The sequence below is a fragment of the Pogona vitticeps genome, chromosome 2, assembly GCF_051106095.1.
Source record: "Pogona vitticeps strain Pit_001003342236 chromosome 2, PviZW2.1, whole genome shotgun sequence".
NCBI lineage: Eukaryota > Metazoa > Chordata > Lepidosauria > Squamata > Agamidae > Pogona > Pogona vitticeps.
The window spans coordinates 99952469-99960088 of NC_135784.1; the positions used below are offsets into that span (position 1 = coordinate 99952469).

At 42.1% G+C, this 7620-nt stretch overlaps 1 long non-coding RNA gene across 1 annotated transcript; it reads left to right on the forward strand.

Moving 5' to 3' along the window:
* Window positions 1-1924: 1924 nt before the first annotated feature.
* LOC140704137 (uncharacterized) lies at window positions 1925-5794 on the forward strand. The gene is made up of 2 exons (XR_012083261.2): window positions 1925-1985; window positions 5620-5794. It is a non-coding gene; the product is annotated as an uncharacterized LOC140704137 (long non-coding RNA).
* Window positions 5795-7620: the final 1826 nt, after the last annotated feature.

The following is a 7620-nucleotide window of genomic DNA, read 5'->3' on the forward strand; positions in this document are numbered from 1 at the left end:
GAGTTTTAATTAGTCTGAGTTGCTGAGCTCACATAAGCCTCTGATGACAAAGATGAATTTCAGGAGTACCTCCAAAACTCCGCACCTGCTCTTTAACATATCCTTAGTTTTTGGGATTTCTTCTTTTTTGAACTAAATGCCTTTGCATCAGTACAGATGGTGTGGAGGGATTTGTAACCTTTGCATCTGAAAGCCATTTCAGGTGGTTCCAGTAGCAGTAAGAGAGGCAGTGCTGTAAGGAAGCTGGCTGTCATTCGAGTCTTCTCTTCCCCACCCCTAGTGACTCAGTGTGCCTTCCTTTCCTTTCCTTTCTTTCTGGAGATAAAATTCTGTGGAAACTCTGTTCTGTGTTCCTGGAAATGTGGACAAATGAGGTTGTAGTAAAATCATACTCCTGTCTCTATTCTGATTCCGGGTCCACACACACACACACACACACACACACACACACACACACACACACACACACACACACACACACACACACACACACACACACACACACACACACACACACACACACACACACACACACACACACACACACACCCTTTGGTCAGCCAGCCAGCTGCCCTAGTGCTAGAACAGCAAGACTTTAAAAGCAAAAATAAAGAAGAAAGAAATGGAATGGCAAAGGAAGAGGAAAACAAGCAGACACAAGCTGTGTGGGGAGGAGAGGCTCCAAATGGGTAACAAGCTACAAACAAGGCTGATTTCCTCTCCTCTCTCTGCTGACTCCTGTAAGGTTGACTGAAGCAAATTAACTTGGGGAAACCTGACTTCCCAGGTGCAACTGCATAGTGGATCCATTCACACTTTTATCCCTGTGTAGTTGTGCCCTTAATTTATTCCAGCATGGTGGCAAGAATGAAAGAGGGGAAAGACAAAATATTGTTGCAATTTGAAGACTAACAGATTTCTTTCCGTGTGATTTTTTTGTAGATCAGAATAAACTTCCTTAGTTGGATTTTGATTCTCAAAAGCTCAAACAGGAACAAATTTGCTAGCATTTCAGGGGCCATGATATTTTGTCCACCCCCCACTCCACCCCCCACCCTTTTTGCCATCAAGCAACACAATATTGCTTCTTCTTTATTAGAGAAGTAGCATTTAGTGTTTGGGATTTGACTTGATGCACTTTGCTAATATGTCAGTGTTCAATTTCAAAAAACATGGGTAATGCCTTGTAGAGCCTCACCTGGAGAATGCAATGTTCAAGAAGTCTGCTTGCAACTGTCTCCAGAAGACAATGCTTAATTGGCTGTAATCCAAGTTGGAAGTGTGCTTCTTGCCAACACTGATGCAGATGGACTTCTGTACACTTTATGCATATAAAACTTACACCAGATTCAGTTTATTTATTGATAGCTGTGGACTATTATGCTATAGCACAGTTGTCCTAAAGGAAGGTTTTCTGGTTCTGGGTTTTTTTTTTTAGATGGAGGATTCATACAGCCACCAATCTCGAAAGCGCTCTGAGGGTTAAAAGAAGGTTTTACAGAAATTCTTGGCTGCGGCTTCTTACCATAGGCTTAATCAGCACTGTGGTTTTCTGTTTAGTCTATCTAGGGCTCCTTTTTGTCAAATCTCTGATTAAATGCAGAATTCAAGATATGCATGCAAATTTGGATTTACTAGCAAGATTTGGATTTATAAAACAGAGCCATTGTCTAGAAGGTGACTTGTTAGTGTAATCTTAAATCGAGCAATTTACAACCCTCTGATTCCAAATAATTCCAGATAAATACTTGTGAAAATCAGGTTGCGAGGTAAATTTGCATATTCAGAGGAGATACAGTGGAAGACATTACATGCTGCTAGATAGCTTTATCACCTCAAAAACAGGACCAGACAGAAACAGCTGTTATCTGCTTTGGATATGGCATACTGATATGTCAAACACAGAGTTCTTTACCAAGTGGAATGGATATGTGCTTGCTCTAACAATAGCAAAAGCTAGATAATTAATATGGCATCTTCTCTGGGTGAGTCCTTGAACATTCCTTATGCAACTTATTGAGAGCTTGCTGTATCTTGATTTGTTTTGATTTGTCTAAGTCAGAGTTTGGACATTCACTTTTTAACAGTAATTCATTACTCATGGAAAAAGTGGTTGCATTACTTATAGTGCTGCTTGCTATTTTCCTGTTACTTTCTATTGCTTCTTTTTGGGGGAAATCATGGGATTGATTTAAAAAATGGCATAAAATTTCAATCATTCTAGTCAAAATGTTGCTAAAAATTCCCTTGAAAAGTAAATTTTGAAAGTAAATAGAGACCACAATTCATTTTCCAACTCATTATGCCTAATAAGAATAAGAATAAGAATAAGAATAAGAATAAGAACTACTACTGCTGCTATTATTTTAAAACTGTTTGTATTGGGCTGTTGTTGAGCAGAAGATGAGACAAAATCCATCTGCCATACTTGTTTTATAAAAATCCATGACCTGTGAAGTACTACTAAACAAAATTTAAACGGAGAATTCATACATAGCTTGATCAGTTGAATAAGTCAAATCAGTAACCATTTCCGCTCAAGCTGAATATGTGCCACAGTTTTTCAGGATTTATGCCCTCCCTATCCATAAAATTCTACAGATGAATTCCAAAGTGTAAGAACATAGTACATTTTTCAAATTCCCCAAATATTCCCTAAACGGAAATATCAGAAAAAAGCAGTATAAAAATAATCACTTAGCCAAGCTGAAACAGGAACAAACACACATTAAATTCAAAACTCATGACAGAATCAAAAGGTCTTTGCTGCATAGTTGCTCCTTCTGTTTGTTAGTCTATATTGTTCAGCCAGCTGTGTGCTCCTTGAACGCAGCTGTTGACAGCAACTTTGTAGCTGATCCTGTGCCTACTGTCCTATACCTGTGGGCTGTTTGCATTTATCAGTATGCATTCCCATGGATGCTTTCATAAACTTTGGTATCAGATTTATATAGGGAACAGGGTCCTGATCTGTGTGTTAATCTGTAGTTTGACTATATAAGGTCATGTTTAATAAGGTAAAAGTATTGTACATAAAGGGAAAAACAACTGTCCTCCATTAACATCTGAGATGGTATCTGGTCTAGACACACACACACACACCGGTAGCCACTCCATCACATTACTCTTGTTCCCTTTAGGGTGGGTGAGCCCAGTGATGGTGAGTCAGTGATGGTGACAGATATGGAATCTGATGGAAACCATGTTATTCCCAAACATTCCAATTTTCTGTGTTTGGGTAGTGTTTTCAGGGAATTCAGAACATTCATAAGGTTGGGCACTTAGACCCTGCACCAACCCACTCACAAACGGCAAAATCCCAGTAGCCTGGTCAAGGCAAGACATGAGTTTAGTAGCACACGCCCCTCTGCCAAAAGATCCAGCCAACTGCTTGAAAGGATTTTTGTATTTTATTAAAAGAAGAAAAGGTTTAAAAGAACAAACTTTCCAAAATGTTACAAGAAAGTTGAAAGCAAAATATAGAGACTGTCTCAGGCAATTCAAGATAAAACACACCAGAAAACAACAAAGACTAAACGTATCTACCTAATACTGATACCTTAGCGGAGAGATAGCTTGGATCTGAAAAATACACAGATTACTTCCTTTCCTGGTTTGCCTTTGTAGAACAGTAGGTGAGCAAAAGCCCATTCCTTAGAGGCAAACTAAGCTATCTAACTAGTTTTCCCTACCCCTTTTATACAAATAAATGAATCTTTGCACACCTGTTGCAATCAACAACCTAATCTCCTTTCATGTTCCCTCAGAACAAAAGTTTCTTCCCTTCTTCCTTTCTCTTTGTCAAATCAAATGCTAAATTCCCTTTTGGGGTTGCATTGATATACCCTCTGATAAAAGTTAAGCATGGAAGTTAGTTCCCCTCTCAGTCCTTTCTTTGAAGTGTTTATTAACAAGAAGTAAATTGAAGGTGTGAATTGTCCTTTTGTTCTGGGCACATACTGACCTCTCTCCCTAGATGTCAAGCTGGATAAACGCATTGCATTCGCAAAGCAGTTACCATGTTCTCTAGACTCACAAAGAGGCTTAATTAGAAGCTCACAGCGTAGACCAAAATCCAGGTCTATAGAGCCTGTGCCCTGAGTACACTCCTGTACTGCAATGAGTCCTGGACCCTTTGTGCACAGCAGGAGAGGAAGTTGAACATGTTCCATATGCGTTGCCTCCAACGGATTTTCGGTATCGCCTGGCAGGACAAAGTTCCAAACAGAGTAGTCCTAGAACGAGCTGGAATTTTTAGCATGTATACATTATTAAAACAGCTACGTCTACATTGGCTTGGGCATGTCGTGAGAATGGCTGATGGTCGGATTCCAAAGCTCTCCTGAATTAGTGCAGGGAAAGCACTAGAGGGAGACCACAGCTGTGATACAAGGATATCTGCAAGGGGGGGTCTGAAGGCCTTAGGAATGGACCTCAACAGATGGGAAACCTTGACATCCGAGCATTCAGCCTGGAGGCAGGTGGTGCATCATGGCCTCTTCCATTTTGAAGAGACCCTTGTCCAGCAGGCCAAGGCAAAGAGGCAGTCCCGAAAGCAGCAAAATCAGGGACCTGGGCAGGGGACAGATTGTATTTGTCTTCAGTGTGAAAGGGATTGTCACTCTCTAATTGGCCTTCTCACCCACACTAGACACTGTTCCAAGAGCACATTACCATAGTCTCTCAAGGCTGAAGGATGCCTGATTGAAATCTAATACTGCCTGTTTCAGCCAGCTCCCCAAACACCCACAAAAAGCACTGAAGCTTCCAATAACTGAATTTCATGCTCCAAATCCTCCAGTTCCTCAGTTTCTTCACTCAGTTTCTTCAAAACACCTATGGAGGTTTCCCAGCTTGTGTGCCCACAATACGGGAATGGGTGGAATAAGGAAAAGAGGGACTTGGAATGAAACTCCCCTACCCATGGCTGCCTGGGTAGAAAAGCAAGATAAAGCATAGGTTTTAGGCTAGGCTGTCATCGTTGTTTAGTCGTGTCCGACTCTTCGTGACCCCATGGACCAGAGCACGCCAGGCCCTCCTGTCTTCCACTGCCTCCCGGAGTTGTGTCAGATTCATGTTGGTACCTTCGAAGACACTGTCCAACCATCTCGTCCTCTGTCGTCCCCTTCTCCTCTTGCCTTCATATTTTCTCAACATCAAGGTCTTTTCCAAGGAGTCTTCTCTTCTCATGAGATGGCCAAAGTACTGGAGCCTCAGCTTCAGGATCTGTCCTTCCAGTGAGCACTCAGGGTTGATTTCCTTTAGAACTGATAGGTTTGTTCTCCTTGCAGTCCAGGGGACTCTCAAGAGCCTCCTCCAGCACCACAGTTCAAAAGACGAGACAAGGCTAGGCTGTAAGCAAGCACAATTTGTGACATTGCCCTGCCTCATTCTCAATCATAGGCATCAGCTTTCACTGCCAATTTCCTGACTTTGTGAAGCATGGATCTACATAGTCTTAAACCAGCAAGTTTTAAAAATGCTGCTGTAGCCATTATGAGGATACCAGGGGTATGAAAATGATTTTCTAGTCCCAGCTAGCTAGGCTATGGAAACCCAACTTCTTATATTGAGAGGACCTAACCTTCATATATTTCACACTTGTCTCTTCTTTTGTAGGTGTTTGCATGGATGGGGAGCTGTATTCAGTGGCCAGCTCTTTTGTTCAAGATGGCAGGAGCTGGTTTGATACTGCTACTGCTTCAGCTGTTGAAGACCCTGCTAGCTTCTGTGGCTCTGTAAAGTGTGTTCAAACTTATTGTTTGTAAATGGATTATTACCAAGACGACATAAATCTTCTATGTTTTTTCTTGAAAAAGGATTACCCCCTGTAAGATTCCTCTTAAATATTCCCAATACTTGGGGAGACCAGGAGGCCAAAAGAAATTGTGCTAACCCCAAATTACATTTTAGTAAACTTCTCACCAACAGAAAGAATATGTTAAGCTTTGTACATCAGAAAGAACTGATGTTCTGCAATTATTAACATTTCATTACTTTCTTAGGCCCATTGGCAATACAAGTTCCTGTATGGTTCCTTAGAAGTAAATGTCGCTGGAGTCATTGGAATGCGTCAGATAAGGATATTTGTGAGTCTGCTTCAGCCTGCCCACTTGGTGCTCTCCAGGTGTCTCGGACTACAACTCCTACCAGCTTTGGCCAGAATGGAACATATTGGAGAGTTATGGGAGTTTTAGTCAAAATGGAAACTTTGGGGAGAGGGAGATCAGGTTGAGGAAGGCCAGTGTGTTGTGTTAAAGGGCTGAAAAACAGGGACGGTCTCCTGTGCATTTTATCGTAGCAACGATGTTTGGAGCACAAATGGCAGCAAAGAGCTTTGGGAAGAGGCACTATCATTCAGGCTTGTAAGTGTTGAAAGCCACAAGAATGTCCCCTGTGAGGATGCATTCAAGCCGGCTGCACCATTTTCAGACATCATAGGGAAAGCGTAGCTTACAAAATCATGTGAATAAATCCACGATGCCCTTTTAATATCCAGAAGACTTAGAAACTATAATTATTGAAGCATTTCTCAGCATGCCACTTGAACAGTCCTAGATTGGAATGAGGGTGGGGTTTGGCTGTTTGTACTTGCAGGCAAACAAGTAATGTTGGATTGTGTGTGTGTGCATGTGCGTGCGTGCGTGCATGTGTACACACACTCATGCAGAGAACAAACAATACTCATTGCTTTTTACATGTGCTCCTAAGTTTAGGGGAGGTGTTTACCGAACCTCACTAAATATTGTCCTCCAATCATGGCTGTCTGCTTAAAGGTGGAACACACCTCCTACCTATCCTGCTGGATCAGACCGAAAACCCATGTGGCCTTTTCTGAAGACTTTCATAAATTCTTTTTTTTCCTTTTTGCAAGATGCTTTACTCTTTGCTGTGAAACTGAGCATAATCATCTCTTTTCCTCCATACCACTTCCATTAAACACTGCTGTTTCGCCAATACTGCTGTTTTGGGCATGGGAAGGAAAATACCTGAAGTGCATACACACCTTGTGCAATGCTTTGCCAACCACACACACCACAGTGGTATGACGACATAACCACGGCTAGCACCACCGCTAAGCCTGCCTCAACCCTTGTCTTGTTAGCTGACGGAGAACCTGAGTGGGCATCTGTACTCCCCAGTAGATAGAAACAGGTCACAGTTAGAAACAGGTTGCAGTGGAGTGACAAGCAGGCCATATGACAAGCAGGCCATGTGAAACTCCCCTGAGCAAACCAGACCTTGGAAGTAACTAACTGTACAGAAATTGACAGGGCTAATAACTGAAGGTCCCTTCACCACTGGTGACAGGACAGTCTTAATCACTACACTTGAATGTGGCAGGTTACTTTAGGAGATGCATGACAGACTGCTTGGTACACAAAGCTCCATCCTCCCAAAGAAGAAAATGGCAGGAGAGACCCTCCATCTCCCTAGACTGCCACCTGAGGTAGTTGCTTCAGTCTTCCTAATGGTGGGCCTGTTTATAACTCCACAAAATGGCAGAGAATGAGCATCATATGCTTCAAATGCTGCATTGGGTTTGCCTCATGTTCCCCTGTGGGTGGTGAAGTGGTGGGAAATTGGGGCTCATGGTATTCAGATGGTTTCTAAAAATAA